Raw genomic sequence first — 23,995 nt, 5'->3', positions numbered from 1 at the left:
CCATCATCACCCTCACCACCATCATCACCACCATCACTCACCACCACTACCCTCACCACCACCCCCCCTCACCACCACCACTCACCATCATCACCACCACCACCCTAACCACCACCACCCCCCTCACCACCACCCCCTCACCACCACCCCCTCACCACCACCCCTCACCCCCCTCCTCACCACCCTCCTCACCACCACCCTCACCACCCCTCACCTCCACAACGACCTCACGCGGCTCGACGCTGAACCCGACGGCGGCGGCCGCGTTCGTCACCGCGGCGGCCGCCGTCACGGACCACCATCACTCACCCTCACCACCCCTCACCACCACCACCACCACCCTCACCACCCCTCACCACCACCACCCTCACCACCCCCTCACCACCACCCTCACCACCACCCCTCACCTCCACAACGACCTCACGCGGCTCGACGCTGAACCCGACGGCGGCGGCCGCGTTCGTCACCGCGGCGGCCGCCGTCACGGACCACGCGGACGGGTTCCTGAGGCGCAGCCGGAGCGAGAGGCGCTCGCGGGGCGAGCGGCAGCCGAAGTCGAGGACGGGCCGAGCCGCGAAGTGTGACAGGAGCAACTCGGCGGTCTCGTCCTCCTCCTCCTCGTCGTCGTCCTCGTAGTAGTCCACCATCTCGTCCACCACCACCATCGCGTCGTCCGCCATCGTCGTCATCGGAGGCGTTTGCGACCGTCCCCGTTGTGATCACGGCCGCGACTGGCGACCGTTTGACGTTGGCGCGAGACCCAACGTCGGGGGCCGTTGGCCAATCAGAGGGCGAGAAGGGGGGGGTGGGGTGGGGGGTGGATGAGTAGCCAATCGGAGGAGAGAGCGGGAGGAGGGGGTGGGGTGGAGAGTGGGTGGGTAGCCAATCGGAGGTGGAGGTCGGCTTGTATGTGGGTGGGGGGGGGGAGTTGGTGGCCAATCGGAGGGCGAGAAGCGGTTGGGGTGGGGGTGGGGTGGGGGGTGGATGGGTAGCCAATCGGAGGTGGAGGTCGGCTTGTGTGTGGGCGGGGGGGGGGTTGGGTGGCCAATCGGAAGAGAGAGCGGGAGGAGGGGGTAGATTGTTGATGATTTCAAATTTGGGGCGTTGGCCAATCACAGGGCGAGATCGGTTGGTGTGGGGGAGAGGGGGTGGGGGTGGGTGGTGGCCAATCGGAGGAGAGAGCTGGGAGGAGGGGGGCGTTGTTGATGAGTTCAAATTAGAGCGCATTGACCAATCAGAGGATGAGTCGGTTGGTGGGTGGCCAATCGGAGGGTGAGATCGGTTGGTGGGTGGGGGTGGTGGAGGGGGGTGGGGTGGTGGCCAATCAGAGGGCGAGAGTCGCTTGGTGGGTGGGGGTGGTGGGGGGGGGTGGTGGCCAATCAGAGGAGAGAGCGGGAGGGGGGAGAGAAGAGGTGGGGGGGGGCGAGGAGGTGGGGGGGGGATTGTTGCTGTATTTGAAATTGAGGGCGTTGACCAATCAGAGGAGAGCTCTGTGAGGATGTAGCCAATCAGAGGAGAGTAAGGGGGAGGGGCTAATAAAGGTGGCCAATCAGAGAAGAGCGGGGTGAGTGGGGGATTGTTGATTAATTCAAATTTGATTGGCCAATCAGAGGCGCCACGTGTTCCACAGACAAAGACAAAGATCCCCCGCGTAGCCTCAAGCAAAACAGCTAAAAAAATTAACAAGTAAAACAATTTTTTTTTTAACTATAAATCATTTATATGCGTGGCATCGGTTTTATTTTATTATTCATTTCTGTTTTTTTCTTGAGTAAGAGTTTCATTTTTATCACATTGGTATTTTAAATTAAATATGCAATAAAAAATATTTCCTAAAAAGTGTAATATTTTGGAAAAAAAATTTCACGAAAATCAATTGTCACGCACAACGAGTCTGCGTGCAAAACGTCAGCTCGATTGGATCACGGGAAGTGGGTTAAAAAAAACGAGCGAAAGATTTGCACGGTCGTAAGCGCGCAAGCAAGCGAACTTAATATAAAGGATTTTAAAAAAAGGTGTCAGTTTCAGTTTAAATTTATTCATAAACTCGCTTGTCTAACCCCGGCTTCTCCCGGGACTTGGACGCAGAGATACAGATAGACACGGCTAGAGAAAAAAAGATCCCCCAGGTAGCCTCTAGCAGGGCTGTAGGGGCAAGTGCTGTTCGTAGCACAAAGACAAAGACCCCCCCAGGTAGCCTCTAGCAGGGCTGTAGGGGCAAGTGCTGTTCGTAGCACAAAGACAAAGACCCCCCAGGTAGCCTCTAGCAGGGCTGTAGGGGCAAGTGCTGATAGTAGCACAAAGACAAAGACCCCCCAGGTAGCCTCCAGCAGGGCTGTAGGGGCAAGTGCTGATAGTAGCACAAAGACAAAGACCCCCCCAGGTAGCCTCTGGCAGGGCTGTAGGGGCAAGTGCTGATAGTAGCACAAAGACAAAGACCCCCCAGGTAGCCTCTAGCAGGGCTGTAGGGGCAAGTGCTGATAGTAGCACAAAGACAAAGACCCCCCAGGTAGCCTCTAGCAGGGCTGTAGGGGCAAGTGCTGATAGCAGCACAAAGACAAAGACCCCCCAGGTAGCCTCTAGCAGGGCTTTAGGGGCAAGTGCTGTTCGTAGCACAAAGACAAAGACCCCCCAGGTAGCCTCTAGCAGGGCTGTAGAGGCAAGTGCTAATAGTAGCACAAAGACAAAGACCCCCCAGGTAGCCTCTAGCAGGGCTGTAGGGGCAAGTGCTGATAGTAGCACAAAGACAAAGACCCCCCAGGTAGCCTCTAGCAGGGCTGTAGGGGCAAGTGCTGTTCGTAGCACAAAGACAAAGACCCCCCAGGTAGCCTCTAGCAGGGCTGTAGGGGCAAGTGCTGTTAGTAGCACAAAGACAAAGACCCCCCAGGTAGCCTCTAGCAGGGCTGTAGGGGCAAGTGCTGATAGTAGCACAAAGACAAAGACCCCCCAGGTAGCCTCTAGCAGGGCTGTAGGGGCAAGTGCTGATAGCAGCACAAAGACAAAGACCCCCCAGGTAGCCTCTAGCAGGGCTTTAGGGGCAAGTGCTGTTCGTAGCACAAAGACAAAGACCCCCCAGGTAGCCTCTAGCAGGGCTGTAGGGGCAAGTGCTGATAGTAGCACAAAGACAAAGACCCCCCAGGTAGCCTCTAGCAGGGCTGTAGGGGCAAGTGCTGATAGTAACACAAAGACAAAGACCCCCCAGGTAGCCTCTAGCAGGGCTGTAGGGGCAAGTGCTGTTCGTAGCACAAAGACAAAGACCCCCCAGGTAGCCTCTAGCAGGGCTGTAGGGGCAAGTGCTGTTAGTAGCACAAAGACAAAGACCCCCCAGGTAGCCTCTAGCAGGGCTGTAGGGGCAAGTGCTGATAGTAGCACAAAGACAAAGACCCCCCAGGTAGCCTCTAGCAGGGCTGTAGGGGCAAGTGCTGATAGCAGCACAAAGACAAAGACCCCCCAGGTAGCCTCTAGCAGGGCTTTAGGGGCAAGTGCTGTTAGTAGCACAAAGACAAAGACCCCCCAGGTAGCCTCTAGCAGGGCTGTAGGGGCAAGTGCTGTTCGTAGCACAAAGACAAAGACCCCCCAGGTAGCCTCTAGCAGGGCTGTAGGGGCAAGTGCTGATAGTAGCACAAAGACAAAGACCCCCCAGGTAGCCTCTAGCAGGGCTGTAGGGGCAAGTGCTGTTCGTAGCACAAAGACAAAGACCCCCCAGGTAGCCTCTAGCAGGGCTGTAGGGGCAAGTGCTGTTAGTAGCACAAAGACAAAGACCCCCCAGGTAGCCTCTAGCAGGGCTGTAGGGGCAAGTGCTGATAGTAGCACAAAGACAAAGACCCCCCAGGTAGCCTCTAGCAGGGCTGTAGGGGCAAGTGCTGATAGTAGCACAAAGACAAAAACCCCCCAGGTAGCCTCTAGCAGGGCTGTAGGGGCAAGTGCTGATAGTAACACAAAGACAAAGACCCCCCAGGTAGCCTCTATCAGGGCTGTAGGGGCAAGTGCTGTTCGTAGCACAAAGACAAAGACCCCCCAGGTAGCCTCTAGCAGGGCTGTAGGGGCAAGTGCTGATAGTAGCACAAAGACAAAGACCCCCCAGGTAGCCTCTAGCAGGGCTGTAGGGGCAAGTGCTGATAGCAGCACAAAGACAAAGACCCCCCAGGTAGCCTCTAGCAGGGCTTTAGGGGCAAGTGCTGTTAGTAGCACAAAGACAAAGACCCCCCAGGTAGCCTCTAGCAGGGCTGTAGGGGCAAGTGCTGTTCGTAGCACAAAGACAAAGACCCCCCAGGTAGCCTCTAGCAGGGCTGTAGGGGCAAGTGCTGATAGTAGCACAAAGACAAAGACCCCCCAGGTAGCCTCTAGCAGGGCTGTAGGGGCAAGTGCTGATAGTAGCACAAAGACAAAGACCCCCCAGGTAGCCTCTAGCAGGGCTGTAGGGGCAAGTGCTGATAGCAGCACAAAGACAAAGACCCCCCAGGTAGCCTCTAGCAGGGCTTTAGGGGCAAGTGCTGTTAGTAGCACAAAGACAAAGACCCCCCAGGTAGCCTCTAGCAGGGCTGTAGGGGCAAGTGCTGTTCGTAGCACAAAGACAAAGACCCCCCAGGTAGCCTCTAGCAGGGCTGTAGGGGCAAGTGCTGATAGCAGCACAAAGACAAAGACCCCCCAGGTAGCCTCTAGCAGGGCTGAGGGGCAAGTGCTGATAGTAGCACAAAGAAAAAGACCCCCCAGGTAGCATCTAGCAGGGCTGGAGGGGCAAGTGCTGTTACACACACACACACACAAAGATCCCCCAGGTAGCCTCTAGCAGGGCTGTAGGGGCAAGTGCTGTTCGTAGCACAAAGACAAAGACCCCCCAGGTAGCCTCTAGCAGGGCTGCAGGGGCAAGTGCTGTTAGTAGCAGCAGCGCCTATGAAGGCTACCGGCACTGTGGCTACACACACAGAGGGGCTGGGTGGCCAGCCCCACGCCCGGCCGCCTTTGTCTCCCCAGTGGCTAGCGATGTTCACACACCACAGCGCAGCAGTTACTCGTTTTGAGGCCGAGTCGACCTAGGGGAGGCCCAGGACCCGGTTGAAATAATCGTCACCGGGTGGTGGCCGGGTCTACAACGCGTCACGCTTTCACACGCGCGGGTCACGTGACAGATGTGACGTCACAGCTCACTAGCTGTGCAAAAAACATCAATGCGTTATTGAGCTCCCCCTTTACAGAAAAAAAGACAAAAGTGTATTTTTATAAAGTGTGCATGGTGCACAGTCTGGAAAGCAGCGGCGTTGCAAATTTCAAGTTTTTTGCATGTTGGGAAGTAAGCTAAACATTTTGAACAGACACACATATTACCACACACATCAGTACCACACACACACCACACACACCACACACACCACACACAGCACACACATACACCACACACACCACCACACACACCACACACACCACACACCACACACACACACACACACCACACACACCACACACACACCACACACACCACACACACGACCACACACACACCACACACACCACACACACGACCACACACACACCACACACACACACACCACACACACCACACACACACCACACACACACACACCACACACACCACACACACGACCACACACACACCACACACACCACACACACGACCACACACACACCACACACACACACACCACACACACCACACACACACACACGCACACCACACACACACCACACCCCCCACACACACACACACCACCACACACACCACACACACACACCACACACCACACACACAAACCACACACACACCACACACACACACCACACACACCACACACACTCCACCAGACACACCACACACACACACACCACACACACCAGTACCACACACACACCACCACACACACACCACACACACACACCACACACACACCACACACACACACCACACACACACACACCACACACACCACACACCACACACACACACCACACACACCACACACACCACCACACACACACCACACACACCACACACACACCACACACACCACACACACACACACCAGAACCACACACACACCACACACACACCACCACACATACCACACACACCACACACCACACACACACACACCACACACACCACACACACACCACACACACCACACACACCACACACACACACCACACACACCACCACACATACCACACACACCACACACCACACACACACACCACACACACCACACACACACCACACACACCACACACACCACACACACACACCACACACACCACCACACACCACACACACACCAGTACCACACACACACACCACACACACACCACACACACACACCACACACACACCACACACACACTACACACACACCAGTACCACACACACACACACACCACACAAACACACCACACACACACCACACACACACCACACACACACACACCAGTACCACACACACACCATACACACCACACACACACACCACACACACCAGTACCACACACACACACACACCACACACACCACACCACACACACACCACACACACCACACACACACAACACACACACCACACACACACCACACACACACCACACACACCACACACACACACCACCACACACCACCACACACACCACACACACACCACACACACACCACACACACACCACACACACACCACACACACACACACCAGTACCACACACACACCATACACACCACACACACACACCACACACACCAGTACCACACACACACCACACACACCACCACACACACACCACACACACACACCACACACACACCACACACACCACCACACACACACCACACACACCACACACACCACCACACACACCACACACACACCACACACACACCACACACACCACCACACACACCACACACACACCACACACACCACACACACCACACACATACACCACACACACCACACACACACACACCACACACACACACCACACACTTACACCACACACACACCACACACACCACACACACACCACACACACCACACACACACACCACACACACACACACCACACACCACACACACACACACCAGTACCACACACACACCACACACACACACCACACACACACCAGTACCACACACACCACACACATACACCACACACACCACACACACACACCACACACACCACACACACACACCACACACATCACACACACACACCACCACACACACCACACACACCACACACACCACACACACACACACCACACACCACACACCACCACACACCACCACACTAGGTTACTCATTTGAGGCTGAGTGGACGTAGGAGAGGGACCCGCTGTTTAAAGTGCACCTAGCCTGGCACAAAGCGCCGTGGTGCTGTGACCGCCACCTAGTGGCGGATGAGGGTTGATGCTGCGTGAGTGGGTGAGTGGGTGTGTGAGTGGGTGAGTGGGTGGATGGGTGAGTGGGTGAGTGAGTGGGTGAGTGGGTGAGTGAGTGGGTGAGTGGGTGAGTGAGTGGGTGGGTGGGTGGGTGAGTGGGTGAGTGGGTGGATGGGTGAGTGGGTGAGTGAGTGGGTGAGTGGGTGAGTGAGTGGGTGAGTGGGTGAGTGAGTGGGTGGGTGGGTGAGTGGGTGAGTGGGTGAGTGAGTGGGTGGGTGAGTGGGTGAGTGAGTGGGTGAGTGGGTGAGTCAGTGGGTGAGTGAGTGTGTGGGTGAGTGAGTGTGTGGGTGAGTGGGTGTGTGAGTGGGTGAGTGGGTGGATGGGTGAGTGGGTGAGTGAGTGGGTGAGTGGGTGAGTGAGTGGGTGAGTGTGTGAGTGAGTGGGTGAGTGAGTGGGTGAATGTGTGAGTGAGTGGGTGAGTGAGTGGGTGAGTGGGTGAGTAGGTGAGTGAGTGAGTGAGTGAGTGAGTGAGTGAGTAGGTGAGTAGGTGGGTGGATGGGTGAGTAGGTGAGTAGGTGGGTGGGTGGGTGAGTAGGTGAGTAGGTGGGTGAATGAGTGAGTGGGTGAGTGAGTGAGTGGGTTAGTGAGTGGGTGAGTGAGTATGTGAGTGAGTGAGTGGGTGAGTGAGTAGGTGAGTAGGTGGGTGAGTGGGTGAGTGGGTGGGTGGGTGGGTGAGTGAGTGAGTGAGTGGGTGGGTGGATGGGTGAGTAGGTGAGTAGGTGGGTGGGTGGGTGGGTGAGTGAGTAGGTGAGTAGGTGGGTGGATGAGTGAGTGGGTGAGTGAGTGAGTGGGTGAGTGAGTGGGTGAGTGAGTGTGTGAGTGAGTGAGTGGGTGAGTGAGTAGGAGAGTAGGTGGGTGAGTGGGTGAGTGGGTGGATGAGTGTGTTGGTGAGTGAGTAGGTGAGTAGGTGGGTGGATGGGTGAGTGGGTGAGTGAGTGAGTGAGTGGGTGAGTGAGTGTGTGAGTGAGTGTGTGAGTGGGTGAGTGGGTGAGTGTGTGAGTGGGTGAGTGAGTAGGTGAGTAGGTGGGTGGATGGGTGAGTGGGTGGGAGGATGGGTGAGTGAGTGAGTGGGTGAGTGAGTGGGTGAGTGAGTGTGTGAGTGAGTGTGTGAGTGAGTGAGTGTGTGGGTGAGTGAGTGGGTGAGTGAGTGAGTGAGTGTGTGAGTGGGTGAGTGGGTGAGTGAGTAGGTGAGTAGGTGGGTGGATGGGTGAGTGGGTGGGAGGATGGGTGAGTGAGTGGGTGGATGAGTGTGTGGGTGGGTGAGTGGGTGAGTGAGTGTGTGGTTGAGTGAGTGGGTGGGTGAGTGGCTGAGTGAGTGGGTGAGTAGGTGGGTGGATGGGTGAGTGGGTGGGAGGATGGGTGAGTGAGTGAGTGTGTGAGTGTGTGAGTGGGTGAGTGAGTAGGTGAGTAGGTGGGTGGATGGGTGAGTGGGTGGGAGGATGGGTGAGTGAGTGGGTGAGTGAGTGAGTGGGTGAGTGGGTGAGTGTGTGAGTTAGTGGGTGAGTGTGTGAGTGAGTGAGTGAGTGTGTGAGTGAGTGTGTGAGTGGGTGAGTGAGTGAGTGAGTGTGTGAGTGAGTTAGTGTGTGAGTGGGTGAGTGAGTGGGTGAGTGAGTGAGTGGGTGAGTGTGTGAGTGAGTAGGTGGGTGGGTGGGTGAGTGAGTAGGTGAGTAGGTGGGTGGATGGGTGAGTGGGTGGGAGGATGGTTGAGTGAGTGGGTGAGTGAGTGGGTGAATGAGTGAGTGAGTGGGTGGGTGAGTGAGTGAGTGAGTGAGTGGGTGAGTGAGTGTGTGAGTGAGTGGGTGGGTGGGTGGGTGAGTGGGTGAGTGAGTGGGTGAGTGAGTGAGTGAGTGTGTGAGTGGGTGAGTGAGTGAGTGAGTGGGTGAGTGAGTGGGTGAGTGAGTGAGTGAGTGGGTGAGTGAGTGAGTGAGTGTGTGAGTGAGTGAGTGTGTGAGTGTGTGTGTGAGTGGGTGAGTGAGTAGGTGAGTAGGTGGGTGGATGAGTGAGTGGGTGAGTGAGTGAGTGAGTGTGTGAGTGAGTGAGTGTGTGATTGAGTGAGTGTGTGAGTGGGTGAGTGAGTAGGTGGGTGGATGAGTGAGTGGGTGGGTGGATGAGTGAGTGGGTGAGTAAGTGAGTGAGTGGGTGAGTGAGTGAGTGGGTGGGTGAGTGAGTGAGTGTGTGAGTGAGTGAGTGGGTGGGTGAGTGAGTGAGTGTGTGAGTGAGTGAGTAACTGAGTAAGTGGGTGCCTGAATGGGTGGGTGAATGACTGCGTGTGTGAGTGAGTGGGTAGGTGGGTGTGTGAGTGACTGAGTGGGTGAGTGAGTGGGTGAGTGACTGAGTGAGTGACTGAGTGGTTGAGTGAGTGGGTAGGTGGGTGTGTGAGTGAGTGACTGAGTGGGTGAGTGAGTGGGTGAGTGAGTGACTGTGTGAGTGAGTGGGTGGGTGAGTGTGTGAGTGAGTGAGTAACTGAGTAAGTGTGTGCCTGAATGGGTGGGTGAATGACTGAGTGGGTGAGTGAGTGGGTGAGTGAGTGACTGAGTGGGTGAGTGAGTGGGTGAGTGACTGAGTGAGTGACTGAGTGGTTGAGTGAGTGGGTAGGTGGGTGTGTGAGTGACTGAGTGGGTGAGTGAGTGGGTGAGTGGGTGAGTGAGTGAGTGAGTGTGTGAGTGAGTGAGTGTGTGAGTGGGTGAGTGAGTAGGTTGGTAGGTGGGTGGATGAGTGAGTGGGTGAGTGAGTGAGTGGGTGAGTGAGTGAGTGAGTGGGTGAGTGAGTGGGTGAGTGAGTGGGTGAGTGAGTGGGTGAGTGACTGAGTGGGTGAGTGAGTGGGTGAGTGAGTGGGTGAGTGAGTGAGTGACTGAGTGGTTGAGTGAGTGGGTAGGTGCGTGTGTGAATGACTGAGTGGGTGAGTGAGTAGGTGAGTGAGTGAGTGAGTGGGTGAGTGGGTGACTGAGTGGTTGAGTGAGTGGGTAGGTGGGTGTGTGAGTGACTGAGTGGGTGAGTGAGTGGGTGAGTGAGTGAGTGAGTGACTGAGTGGGTGAGTGAGTGAGTGAGTGACTGAGTGGGTGAGTGAGTGAGTGAGTGACTGAGTGGGTGAGTGAGTGACTGAGTGGGTGAGTGAGTGAGTGACTGAGTGACTGAGTGGGTGAGTGAGTGGGTGAGTAGGTGTATTATTAACCTGTAATTACCCCATGTGACCACGACATCAATTAATGTGTCACTATACCCCGTGTCTCCTACGTCAATTAACCTGTCTCTGTGAGTCTCTGTGGGTCTCTGTGGATCTCTGTGGGTCTCTGTGGATCTCTGTGGGTCTCTGTGGGTCTCTATGAGTATATGTGGGTCTCTATGAGTATATGTGGGTCTCTATGAGTATATGTGGGTCTCTGTGAGTCTCTGTGTGTCTCTGTGGGTCTCTGTGGGTCTTTGTGGGTCTCTGTGCGTCTCTGTGGGTCTCTGTGAATCTCTGTGGGTCTCTGTGGGGCGCTGTGCATCTCTGTGGGTCTCTGTGGGTGTCTGTGGGTCTCTGTGAGTCTCTGTGGGTCTCTGTGAGTCTCTGTGGGTCTCTGTGAGTCTCTGTGGGTCTTTGTGGGTCTCTGTGAGTCTCTGTGGGTCTCTGTGGATATCTGTGGGTCTCTGTGAGTCTCTATGGGTCTCTGTGAGTCTCTGTGGGTCTCTGTGCATCTCTGTGCGTCTCTGTGGGTCTCTGTGAGTCTCTGTGGGTCTCTGTGCGTCTCTGTGGGTCTCTGTGGGTGTCTGTGGGTCTCTGTGAGTTTCTGTGGGTCTCTGTGGATCTCTGTGGATCTCTGTGGGTCTCTGTGCGTCTCTGAGTCTCTTTGGGTCTTTGTGGGTCTCTGTGAGTCTCTGTGGGTCTCTGTGAGTCTCTGTGGGTCTCTGTGAGTCTCTGTGGGTCTCTGTGGGTCTCTGTGAGTCTCTGTGGGTCTCTGTGAGTCTCTGTGGGTCTTTGTGGGTCTCTGTGGGTCTCTGTGAGTCTCTGTGGGTCTCTGTGTGTCTCTGTGCGTCTCTGTGGGTCTCTGTGCGTCTCTGTGTGTCTCTGTGGGTCTCTGTGAGTCTTTGTGTGTCTCTGTGTGTCTATGTGGGTCTCTGTGCGTCTATGTGCGTCTCTGTGCGTCTATGTGGGTCTCTGTGCGTCTCTGTGGGTCTCTGTGCGTCTCTGTGAGTCTCTGTGAGTCTCTGTGAGTCTATGTGGGTCTCTGTGGGTCTCTGTGAGTCTCTGTGGGTCTCTGTGGGTCTCTGTGAGTCTCTGTGAGTCTCTGTGAGTCTCTGTGAGTCTCTGTGGGTCTCTGTGGGTCTCTGTGAGTCTCTGTGGGTCTCTGTGAGTCTCTGTGAGTCTCTGTGTGTCTCTGTGGGTCTCTGTGAGTCTCTGTGGGTCTCTGTGAGTCTCTGTGGGTCTCTGTGTGTCTCTGTGGGTCTCTGTGTGTCTCTGTGGGTCTCTGTGAGTCTCTGTGGGTCTCTGTGTGTCTCTGTGGGTCTCTGTGTGTCTCTGTGGGTCTCTGTGGGTCTCTGTGAGTCTCTGTGGGTCTCTGTGAGTCTCTGTGGGTATCTGTGAGTCTCTGTGAGTCTCTGTGGGTCTCTGTGAGTCTCTGTGGGTCTCTGTGGGTCTCTGTGAGTCTCTGTGAGTCTCTGTGGGTCTCTGTGAGTCTCTGTGGATCTCTGTGAGTCTCTGTGGGTCTCTGTGAGTCTCTGTGAGTCTCTGTGGGTCTCTGTGGGTCTCTGTGAGTCTCTGTGGGTCTCTGTGGGTCTCTGTGGGTCTCTGTGGGTCTCTGTGAGTCTCTGTGGGTCTCTGTGGCTCTCTGTGGGTCTCTGTGAGTCTCTGTGGGTCTTTGTGGGTCTCTGTGAGTCTCTGTGGGTCTCTGTGAGTCTCTGTGAGTCTCTGTGAGTCTCTGTGGGTCTCTGTGAGTCTCTGTGGGTCTCTGTGAGTCTCTGTGAGTCTCTGTGGGTCTCTGTGGGTGTCTGTGGGTGTCTGTGGGTCTATGTGGGTCTCTGTGGGTCTCTGTGAGTCTCTGTGGGTCTCTGTGGGTCTCTGTGAGTCTCTGTGAGTCTCTGTGAGTCTTTGTGAGTCTCTGTGGGTCTCTGTGGGTCTCTGTGAGTCTCTGTGGGTCTCTGTGGGTCTCTGTGGGTCTCCGTGGGTCTTTGTGGGTCTCTGTGAGTCTCTGTGGGTCTCTGTGGGTCTCTGTGGGTGTCTGTGGGTGTCTGTGGATCTCTGTGAGTCTCTGTGAGTCTCTGTGGGTCTCTGTGAGTCTCTGTGGGTGTCTGTGCGTGTCTGTGGGTCTCTGTGAGTCTCTGTGGGTCTCTGTGGGTCTCTGTGGGTGTCTGTGCGTGTCTGTGGGTCTCTGTGGGTCTCTGTGGGTCTTTGTGGGTCTCTGTGAGTCTCTGTGGGTCTCTGTGAGTCTCTGTGGGTCTCTGTGAGTCTCTGTGGGTCTCTGTGAGTCTCTGTGGGTCTCTGTGAGTCTCTGTGGGTCTCTGTGAGTCTCTGTGGGTCTTTGTGAGTCTCTGTGGGTCTCTGTGAGTCTCTGTGGGTCTCTGTGGGTCTCTGTGGATCTCTGTGGGTCTCTGTGAGTCTCTGTGAGTCTCTGTGAGTCTCTGTGGGTCTCTGTGAGTCTCTGTGAGTCTCTGTGGGTCTCTGTGAGTCTATGTGGGTCTCTGTGAGTCTCTGTGGGTCTTTGTGGGTCTCTGTGAGTCTCTGTGAGTCTCTGTGAGTCTCTGTGGGTCTCTGTGGGTGTCTGTGGGTGTCTGTGGATCTCTGTGAGTATGTGGGTCTCTGTGGGTCTCTATGGGTGTCTGTGAGTCTCTGTGAGTCTATGTGGGTCTCTGTGAGTCTCTGTGGGTCTCTGTGAGTCTCTGTGGGTCTTTGTGAGTCTCTGTGGGTCTCTGTGGGTCTTTGTGGGTCTCTGTGAGTCTCTGTGTGTCTCTGTGGGTCTCTGTGCGTGTCTGTGGGTCTCTGTGAGTCTCTGTGGGTCTCTGTGGGTCTCTGTGGGTGTCTGTGCGTGTCTGTGGGTCTCTGTGGGTCTCTGTGGGTCTTTGTGGGTCTCTGTGAGTCTCTGTGGGTCTCTGTGAGTCTCTGTGGGTCTCTGTGAGTCTCTGTGGGTCTCTGTGAGTCTCTGTGGGTCTCTGTGAGTCTCTGTGGGTCTCTGTGAGTCTCTGTGGGTCTCTGTGGGTCTCTGTGGATCTCTGTGGGTCTCTGTGAGTCTCCGTGGGTCTCCGTGAGTCTCTGTGGGTCTCTGTGAGTCTCTGTGGGTCTCTGTGAGTCTCTGTGGGTCTCTGTGAGTCTCTGTGGGTCTCTGTGAGTCTCTGTGGGTCTCTGTGGGTCTCTGTGGATCTCTGTGTGTCTCTGTGAGTCTCTGTGAGTCTCTGTGGGTCTCTGTGAGTCTCTGTGAGTCTCTGTGGGTCTCTGTGAGTCTCTGTGGGTCTCTGTGAGTCTCTGTGGGTCTTTGTGGGTCTCTGTGAGTCTCTGTGAGTCTCTGTGAGTCTCTGTGGGTCTCTGTGGGTGTCTGTGGGTGTTTGTGGATCTCTGTGAGTATGTGGGTCTCTGTGGGTCTCTATGGGTGTCTGTGAGTCTCTGTGAGTCTATGTGGGTCTCTATGAGTCTCTGTGGGTCTCTGTGAGTCTCTGTGGGTCTTTGTGAGTCTCTGTGGGTCTCTGTGGGTCTTTGTGGGTCTCTGTGAGTCTCTGTGTGTCTCTGTGGGTCTCTGTGCGTGTCTGTGGGTCTCTGTGGGTCTCTGTGAGTCTCTGTGGGTCTTTGTGGGTCTCTGTGAGTCTCTGTGTGTCTCTGTGGGTCTCTGTGAGTCTCTGTGGGTCTCTGTGGGTCTCTGTGAGTCTCTGTGGGTCTTTGTGGGTCTCTGTGAGTCTCTGTGAGTCTCTGTGAGTCTCTGTGGGTCTCTGTGGGTGTCTGTGGGTGTCTGTGGATCTCTGTGAGTATGTGGGTCTCTGTGGGTCTCTATGGGTGTCTGTGAGTCTCTGTGGGTCTCTGCAGTCACGAAAACTTCAAATCAATAACTTTAATGGGAGCTTTCGTTTTTCAATGGAAAAAAAAGAACGGATGACGATAATAACAACTCTAAAGTGGTCACGAATGAAATGTCAACAGCTTCAACAAGTCAGCCGGTTGCACATTTCTCGAAAGTGTTAACACGTTATTATTATGATTATCAAAGTTGCTTCTTTGCTCTTTAGACGACTTGTGATGCGGTTATTGCAAACATGATGCCTTGAATAAAGATGTCAGTTTTGTACCAGTTTAAAAGGGTAACAGGACCCAGCGGGGTGGGCTGGTAGGAACGAATAACCAAAGAATAAAAACATAATGTATTATGACACTTGTTTAGCCAGGAAAGCCTCACTGAGTGTAAAGGTTTTTGTAGGGTCCTGCCAAGTGTTTGCAGTAGGGGGCGATGCTGCTACACCGAATCGGACGATACGAAGGGAGAGTTTGAGGCCTAGTTCTAGGCTTTAGGCCTAGCTGTAGGCTTTAGGCCGCTGTGAGTTAATATTTAATTTAAATGTTTTAATTATTAATGTAAAAGCTTTGAATGTAAATGTCTCCATTTAAAAACATCAGGGAATGTAACATTGTTAAACATTAACTCCCTTTCACACACGCGGGGGTACGATACGAAGGGAGAGTTTGAGGCCTAGTTCTAGGCTTTAGGCCTAGCTGTAGGCTTTAGGCCGCTGTGAGTTAATTTTTGATTTAAAAGTTTTAATTAAAAGCCATCTCAGGGGATTATAAGGGAATGTTTCACTTGTTTAGCCAGGAAAGCCTCACTGAGTCTAAGGGTTTTTGTAGGGTCCTGCCAAGTGTTTGCAGTAGGGGGCGATGTTTGTACACCTAATCGGACATCGGACGGACGATACAATCTATTATCGGCTGGTTCACTTCGTTCCCACCAGTATGAGAACGTAAACGGGTTTCGCTGCTGAGCTCTGGTCCAATCACACGGCCCGGGGTATTGGGGGTCGGAGCCTGGTATGGGGGGGGACGTGTGGGAGGGGCCGCCCTTCACCTCGGCTCCAATCGGAAGCGAGGCGAACGGGGGCGGAGCCAGCAGGGCATTATGGGAAGGCCGGATGTGACGATCCGGAAGGGGAGGAGTCAGGATCAGGTGGTGAAGGGGATATAGGTAGGAGCCTGGAAGGGCTCCTCCGGGTCAGTTGCCGGAGTGAAGAAGCTGAACCACGTTGGGTGGACGATCCGCGCCATCGGCCACGTAGCCGGAGGATCTTCGGCACACGCCGTCGGCTAGCTGTGTGCGGAGCGGGGAGAGCGGTAGGAGACGCTGGTCTGCTATCAGGACCAGCGGGGCGCGAGAAGGAAGCTAAATAAAAGAGCAACGGAGACCAGCAGTGTGCCAGACGAAGGTTTTTTTTTTATTACAAACGCATCGCCCGCAATCTTTTCGTTTTCGTTTGGAAGCGCCCTGCGTACCAGCCACACGTTCATCCGAAGGCACTTGGCATTGTCCTTGCACCATCCTCCGTTTTGACGCTGGCCTCTGAGTCTACTAATGTAGCCCTGGTGGTGGTGGTGGTGATGGTGGTGCTGGTGGTGATGGTGGTGGTGCTGGTGATGGTGGTGGTGGTGGTGATGGTGGTGGTGGTGCTGGTGATGGTGGTGGTGGTGGTGCTGGTGGTGGTGGTGATGGTGGTGCTGGTGGTGGTGGTGGTGGTGCTGGTGGTGGTGATGGTGGTGGTGGTGATGGTGGTGCTGGTGGTGGTGGTGGTGCTGGTGGTGATGGTGGTGGTGATGGTGGTGGTGGTGGTGGTGGTGCTGGTGGTGGTGGTGGTGGTGATGGTGGTGGTGGTGCTGGTGGTGATGGTGGTGGTGGTGGTGGTGATGGTGGTGGTGGTGCTGGTGATGGTGGTGGTGGTGGTGGTGCTGGTGGTGGTGGTGATGGTGGTGCTGGTGGTGGTGGTGGTGCTGGTGGTGATGGTGGTGGTGATGGTGGTGGTGGTGGTGCTGGTGGTGGTGCTGGAGTTCACGGGACTGACCCAGCAGGTGCCATGGGTTGCCTGCTGCTACTGTGCCAGGCTAGGTGCATGAGGAGGTCACGGGACAGACCCTGCAGGTGCCACGGGTCGACTGACTGACTGAGATGAATGGCCGATGCACCACCTGTACCCCCTACAGTGCCAGCTTATACGTCCACATATATACATCTAGAAATATCTCTATACACATTTGCTTCTTTGCAGAACTAATGGCACCTTTTTGGCTTGTGGGTCCCATACTGTGGGTGTCTCTGTGGGTGCCTCTGTGTGTGCCTCTGTGTGTGTCTCTGTGTGTGTCTCTGTGGGTCTCTCTGTGTGTCTCTGTGTGTCTCTGTGGGTCTCTCTGTGGGTCTCTGTGGGTCTCTGTGGGTGTCTCTGTGGGTGTCTCTGTGGGTGTCTCTGTGGGTCTCTGTGTGGGTCTCTGTGGGTGTCTCTGTGGGTCTCTGTGGGTGTCTCTGTGGGTGTCTCTGTGGGTCTCTGTGGGTGTCTGTGGGTCTCTCTGTGGGTCTCTCTGTGGGTCTCTCTGTGGGTCTCTCTGTGGGTGTCTTTGTGGGTCTCTGTGGGTGTCTTTGTGGGTCTCTGTGTGGGTCTCTGTGGGTCTCTCTGTGGGTCTCTCTGTGGGTCTCTGTGGGTGTCTTTGTGGGTCTCTGTGGGTGTCTTTGTGGGTCTCTGTGGGTCTGTCTGTGGGTCTCTCTGTGGGTCTCTGTGGGTGTCTCTGTGGGTGTCTCTGTGGGTCTCTCTGTGGGTCTCTCTGTGGGTCTCTCTGTGGGTCTCTCTGTGGGTGTCTTTGTGGGTCTCTGTGGGTGTCTTTGTGGGTCTCTGTGTGGGTCTCTGTGGGTCTCTCTGTGGGTCTCTGTGGGTGTCTTTGTGGGTCTCTGTGGGTGTCTTTGTGGGTCTCTGTGGGTCTGTCTGTGGGTCTCTCTGTGGGTCTCTGTGGGTGTCTCTGTGGGTGTCTCTGTGGATGTCTCTGTGGGTGTCTCTGTGGGTGTCTCTGCGGGTGTCTCTGTGGGTGTCTCTGTGGGTGTCTCTGTGGGTGTCTCTGCGGGTGTCTCTGTGTGTCTTTGTGGGTCTCTGTGGGTCTGTCTGTGGGTCTCTGTGGGTCTCTGTGGGTGTCTCTGTGGGTCTCTGTGGGTGTCTGTGTGTCTCTGTGGGTCTTTGTGGGTCTCTGTGGGTGTCTGTGGGTCTCTCTGTGGGTGTCTCTGTGGGTGTCTCTGTGGGTGTCTCTGTGGGTGTCTCTGCGGGTGTCTCTGTGGGTGTCTCTGTGGGTGTCTCTGCGGGTGTCTCTGTGTGTCTTTGTGGGTCTCTGTGGGTCTGTCTGTGGGTCTCTGTGGGTCTCTGTGGGTGTCTCTGTGGGTCTCTGTGGGTGTCTGTGTGTCTCTGTGGGTCTTTGTGGGTCTCTGTGGGTGTCTGTGGGTCTCTCTGTGGGTGTCTCTGTGGGTGTCTCTGTGGGTCTCTGTGTGTCTCTGTGGGTGTCTCTGCGGGTGTCTCTGTGTGTCACCTCCTCCACCACCGCCACCTCCAGCCTCTCCCAACAACTTCCCGGCGGCACCAACGGCCCAACCCGGACACCGGCTCCGACACCGTGCGGACGAGAACACCGCAACAACAACAACGACGACGACAACAACGACCGAGATGCCGCCAACACCACCGCCACCACCACCGCCACCACCGCCACCACCGCCACCACCTCAGTCTCCTCGCCGCCGCCCCCCGCCACCGCCACCAGCACGGCCACGACGGCCAGCGCCGCGTTGCCGGCGAGCGGCGGGCAGAGCCTCAGCGCGGCCGCCACGTCGCCGGCAAAGCACCTCCATGTCCGGCCGGGGGCCGCTTGGGCCGCCTCGGCCGCGGCCCAAGCGGCCCTCATCTCGGCGGGCCGCAGACCGTGGGCCGTCAGGACGCGGGAGTAAGCGCAGCCCGGGGGGCCGCCGAAGAGGCCGCCGCCGGACGACGGAAGGCCCGCGGAGAAGAGCCGCAGGGAGGCCGGCTCGAGGGGCCGCAGGCCGAGGGCCCGGGCACAGAGGCCCACGTAGGCGTCCTCAGGCCTGACCGGTGGGACCCGGCGGGAGGCCGAGGCCACTGCGGCCGCGGCGTCCCGGGAGAGCAGGTAGCCCGAGCCCGAACAGTAGGGGGGGGTAGCGAGCGGGCGGGTAGAGGGAGGGAGACACGGAGAAGCGGCTAGAGGGTTCGCGGTTCGGGCGGCCGCCTCTCATGGGGAGGCCCGTGTAGACGCGGCGGCGGTAGGAGGCGAAGTGGGGGTCGGGGGGGGGGGTGGGGGGGGGTGACCATCGCCACCACGACCACGTCCACCATCTCCGCCGCCTCCACCACGACCACCATCTCGACCACCATCTCCGCCGCCTCCACCACGACCACCATCTCCACCACCACGACCATCTCCACCACCACCACCACCTCCGCCACCTCCAACACCTCCACCTCCACCACCACCTCCACCACCACCACCACCACCATCACCACCATGACCACCGCCACCACCACCACCATCTCCACCACCACCACCACCACCACCGACCGACGCCACCGAGAGGACCCGCCGTGGCCACCACCACGACGACGACGACCACCACGTCGACCACCACGACGTCGACATCCACGACGGCGCCCACCACGACCTCGACCACGTCTGCGGCGGCGACAGCGCCCGCAGCACCTGCATCAGCAGCGGCACGTTGACCAGCACGTCCGAGTCGGTCTTCATGACGTAGGCGGCCAGGGGGCAGTGCGCAGCCGCCCAGCGGAGACCGCTCACCGTCTTGAGCGTCAGGTTGGCGTACGAGTCCACGTAGGCGCCCACCAGCAAGTCGTCGTGCAGGCTCGACTCCGCCATAAGGGCCTCATCCTCCGCGGTGGTGTCAGTGTCGGTGCCGTCGGCCTTTGCCGAGCCCAGTAAGAAGACGACGCTCACGGTGAGAGGCGGCGGCTGTTGTTGGTAGGGGGAGTGCGACGATAACGGTTGTGGCGGTGGCCTGTGCCGGGAGCCGTGGTGGTTGTGGCGGTCGCTATCGTCGTCGTTATCGCCGTTATCGTCGCTATCGTCGTGGCGTTGAGGCCGAGGTGTCGGAGCCTCCCTTCGCCCCCACGTCTCCCGGACAGCCGTCCTGGCCTCCGCCTCGGAGCGCCGGGACAGCACCAGGATGAGCAGGAACGGCGGCGGGGAGTTGCCGGGGGGGAGGCACGCGGCACGCGGCTCCACCAGGAAGCGGTCGGCCACGCGGCCCACGCCGCGCAGAGGAGGAGGTGGAGGTGGAGGTGGTGGAGAAGGAGGAGAGGGGTCGCTAGCGGAGTTCGCGGCTCCAGCGTCGTTACTATCCAGACCACGATGATGATGCTGCTGATCTTGTTGATGCTGATGCTGATGTTGCTGCTGCTGCTGATGATGATGCTGCTGCGGCTGATGATGTTGCTGATGATGCTGTTGCTGCTGCTGCTGCTGATGATGATGTTGCTGCCCCCGCCGCGGATTCCGCTCCGCTGCCGTCAAAGTTCTCCCATCAGCCCCCACCCCCTCCCCCCCCCCTCCCCCTCCCCCCCCCCCTCCCCCCTCCCCCCCCTCCCCCTCAACCCCCTCCCCACCGTCGATTGCCGGCAAATGGCCGGCGTCTTCGGCGTCTTCGGCGTCTTCGGCGTCTTCGGCGTCTTCGGCGTCTTCGGCGTCTTCGGGGTCTCCGGGGTCTCCGTTGCCTGAGCGAACACGGGGAGGGAGGGTGGGTGAGTGGGTGGGTGAGAGGGTGGGTGAGTGGGTGAGTGGGTGGGTGGGTGGGTGGTTGAGTGAGTGGGTGAGTGAGTGAGTGAGTGGGTGGGTGAGAGGGTGGGTGGGTGGGTGGGTGAGAGGGTGGGTGAGTGGGTGAGTGGGTGGGTGGGTGGGTGGTTGAGTGAGTGGGTGAGTGAGTGAGTGAGTGGGTGGGTGAGAGGGTGGGTGGGTGGGTGAGAGGGTGGGTGGGTGGGTGGGTGAGTGGGTGAGTGGGTGGGTGAGTGGGAGGGTGGGTGGGTGAGTGGGTGGGTGAGAGGGTGGGTGAGTGGGTGAGTGGGTGGGTGGGTGGGTGGTTGAGTGAGTGGGTGAGTGAGTGAGTGGGTGGGTGAGAGGGTGGGTGGGTGGGTGGGTGAGAGGGTGGGTGGGTGGGTGGGTGAGTGGGTGAGTGGGTGGGTGAGTGGGAGGGTGGGTGGGTGAGTGAGTGGGTGGGTGAGTGGGAGGGTGGGTGGGTGGGTGAGTGGGTGGGTGAGAGGGTGAGAGGGTGGGTGGGTGAGTGGGTGGGTGGGTGAGTGGGTGGGTGGGTGGGTGAATGGGTGAGTGGGTGAGTGGGTGAGTGGGTGGGTGGGTGAGTGAGAGGGTGAGTGGGTGAGTGGGTGAGTGGGTGGGTGGGTGGGTGGTTGAGTGAGTGGGTGAGTGAGTGAGTGGGTGGGTTGGTGAGAGGTTGGGTGGGTGAGTGGGTGAGTGGGTGAGTGGGTGGGTGAGTGGGAGGGTGGGTGGGTGGGTGGGTGAGAGGGTCGGTGGGTGAGTGGGTGGGTGAGTGGGAGGGTGGGTGGGTGAGTGGGTGGGTGAGAGGGTGGATGAGTGGGTGGGTGGGTGAGTGGGTGGGTGGGTGGGTGAATGGGTGAGTGGGTGGGTGAGAGGGTGGGTGGGTGCGTGGGTGGGTGAGTCGGTGGGTGAGTGGGTGAATGGGTGGGTGAGTGGGTGAGTGGGTGGATGAGTGGGTGGGTGAGAGGGTGGGAGGGTGGGTGGGTGAGAGGGTGGGTGAGTGGGTGGGTGGGTCGGTGAGAGGGTGGGTGAGAGGGTGGGTGGGTGAGTGGGTGGGTGAGTGGGTGGGTGGGTGAGTGGGTGGGTGGGTGAGTGGGTGAGTGGGTGGGTGAGTGGGTGGGTGGGTGAGTGGGTGGGTGAGTCGGTGGGTGGGTGGGTGGGTGGGTGGGTGAGAGAGTGGGTGGGTGGGTGGGTGAGTGGGTGAGTGGGTGGGTGGGTGAGAGGGTGGGTGGGTGGGTGAGTGGGTGGGTGAGTCGGTGGGTGGGTGGGTGGGTGAGAGGGTGGGTGGGTGAGTGGGTGAGTGGGTGGGTGAAAGGGTGGGTGGGTGAGTGGGTGAGTGGGTGGGTGAGTGGGTGGGTGAGAGGGTGAGAGGGTGGGTGGGTGAGTGGGTGGGTGAGTGGGTGGGTGGGTGAGTGGGTGGGTGGGTGGGTGAATGGGTGAGTGGGTGGGTGAGAGGGTGGGTGGGTGGGTGAGTGGGTGGGTGAGAGGGTGGGTGGGTGGGTGAGTGGGTGGGTGAGTCGGTGGGTGGGTGAGTAGGTGAGTGGGTGGATGAGTGGGTGGGTGAGAGGGTGGGAGGGTGGGTGGGTGAGAGGGTGGGTGAGTGGGTGGGTGGGTCGGTGAGAGGGTGGGTGGGTGGGTGAGTGGGTGAGTGCGTGGGTGAGAGGGTGGGTGGGTGGGTGAGTGGGTGGGTGAGTCGGTGGGTGGGTGGGTGGGTGAGTGGGTGAGTGGGTGGGTGAAAGGGTGGGTGGGTGAGTGGGTGGGTGAGTGGGTGGGTGAGAGGGTGAGAGGGTGGGTGGGTGAGTGGGTGGGTGAGTGGGTGGGTGAGTGAGTGGGTGGGTGGGTGAGTGGGTGAGTGCGTGGGTGAGAGGGTGGGTGGGTGGGTGAGTGGGTGGGTGAGTCGGTGGGTGGGTGGGTGAGAGGTTGGGTGGGTGAGTGGGTGGGTGGGTGAGTGGGTGAGTGGGTGGGTGAGTGGGTGGGTGGGTGGGTGAGAGGTTGGGTGGGTGGGTGGGTGAGTGGGTGAGTGGGTGAGTGAGTGAGTGGGTGAGTGACTGACTGACTGAGTGAGTGACAGGGTGAGTGACTGAGTGAGTGAGTAACTGACTGAGTAACTGACTGAGTGACTGACTGAGTGAGTGACTGACTGAGTGACTGACTGAGTGTGTGAGTGAGTAACTGACTGAGTGACTGACTGAGTGACTGACTGAGTGACTGAGTGAGTGACTGAGTGACTGACTGACTGACTGAGTGAGTGAGTGAGTGACAGGCTGGCTGCTCTCTACACCGAACAGCTCCAACTCTCCCGCGTCTTTCAAATCTCACCCCTCCGACTCGCACGCCGCTCAAGCCACCGGCGATAAAAGTAGTGAATCTCCCTCCTCTGCTCCTGCTGCTGCTGCCCCAGCTGCCCTTGCTGCTGCCCTTGCTGCTGCCACTGCCGCCGCAGCGAGGGGGGCAGCCCACGGGCGAGGAAGCGGTCGACGTCGTCGAAGCGAGAACGCTCCCAGCGCACGAGGAGCAGGGCGAGTGCAATGGCCGCCAGGAAGGCCGAAAAAATGGCGGCAGCCACCAGGAGGGGGCAGCGTGGAGGGTGGTGGTGGTGGGGGGGAGGTGACGTCATCAACACTGTGGGGGGGTGGGAGGGGGTGACGTCACCACTGTGGGTGGGGCAGGGAGTGGGGCAGAGGTGTCATCCGCCCACTCACCCACTCACTCACTCACCGACCCACCCGCTCAGTCATCCGCCCACCCACCCACTCACCCACCCACTCACCCACCCACTCACCCACCCACCCACCCACCCACTCACCCACTCATTCGCTCACTCAGAGGTGACATCAACACTGTGGGTGGGTGAGTAGGTGGGTGGGTGGGTGAGTGAGTGGGTGGGTGGGTGAGTGAGTGGGTGAGTCAGTGGGTGAGTGAGTGGGTGAGTGAGTGGGTGGGTGAGTGGGTGAGTGAGTGAGTGGGTGGGTGGGTGGGTGTCTGAGTGGGTGAGTGAGTGGGTGGGTGGGTGGGTGAGTGAGTGGGTGAGTGAGTGGGTGAGTGAGTGGGTGAGTGGGTGAGTGAGTGGGTGGGTGAGTGGGTGAGTGGGTGTCTGAGTGGGTGAGTGAGTGGGTGGGTGGGTGAGTGAGTGGGTGGGTGGGTGGGTGGGTGAGTGAGTGAGTGGGTGAGTGAGTGGGTGAGTGAGTGGGTGAGTGAGTGGGTGAGTGGGTGAGTGAGTGGGTGGGTGAGTGGGTGAGTGGGTGTCTGAGTGGGTGAGTGAGTGGGTGGGTGGGTGGGTGGGTGGGTGGGTGAGTGAGTGAGTGAGTGGGTGGGTGAGTGGGTGGGTGGGTGAGTGGGTGAGTGGGTGTCTGAGTGGGTGAGTGAGTGGGTGGGTGGGTGAGTAGGTGAGTGAGTGAGTGGGTGGGTGAGTGGGTGGGTGGGTGAGTGGGTGTCTGAGTGAGTGAGTGGGTGGGTGAGTGGGTGAGTGGGTAAGTGGGTGTCTGAGTGGGTGAGTGAGTGGGTGGGTGAGTAGGTGGGTGGGTGAGTGGGTGTCTGAGTGGGTGAGTGAGTGGGTGAGTGAGTGGGTGCGTGAGTGGGTGAGTGGGTGTCTGAGTGGGTGAGTGAGTGGGTGGGTGGGTGAGTGAGTGAGTGGGTGGGTGAGTGAGTGGGTGGGTGAGTGGGTGAGTGGGTGTCTGAGTGGGTGAGTGGGTGGGTGGGTGGGTGGGTGAGTAGGTGGGTGGGTGGGTGAGTGAGTGAGTGTGTGAGTGAGTGGGTGGGTGGGTGAGTGGGTGAGTGGGTGGGTG

The 23,995-nt window shown here is 58.0% G+C and overlaps 1 pseudogene across 1 annotated transcript in view; it reads right to left on the bottom strand.

Moving 5' to 3' along the window:
• Positions 1-227: 227 nt before the first annotated feature.
• Positions 228-23,995, bottom strand: part of LOC144955679 (uncharacterized) — a 28,616-nt pseudogene continuing 4,848 nt past the window's right edge. Inside the window, exons 2-5 of the transcript XR_013641773.1 lie at positions 22,530-22,864; positions 18,138-20,155; positions 408-614; positions 228-242 (exon numbers count right to left, since the gene is read on the bottom strand). The product of XR_013641773.1 is annotated as an uncharacterized LOC144955679 (transcript). The remainder of the gene's footprint in view (positions 243-407; positions 615-18,137; positions 20,156-22,529; positions 22,865-23,995) is intronic.

The sequence above is a fragment of the Lampetra fluviatilis genome, unplaced genomic scaffold (assembly GCF_964198595.1).
Source record: "Lampetra fluviatilis unplaced genomic scaffold, kcLamFluv1.1 SCAFFOLD_369, whole genome shotgun sequence".
In the NCBI taxonomy this organism is placed as follows: Eukaryota; Metazoa; Chordata; class Hyperoartia; order Petromyzontiformes; family Petromyzontidae; genus Lampetra; species Lampetra fluviatilis.
Note: the sequence above shows the minus strand (reverse complement) of the source record. Positions and strands in the feature narration are given on the sequence as shown.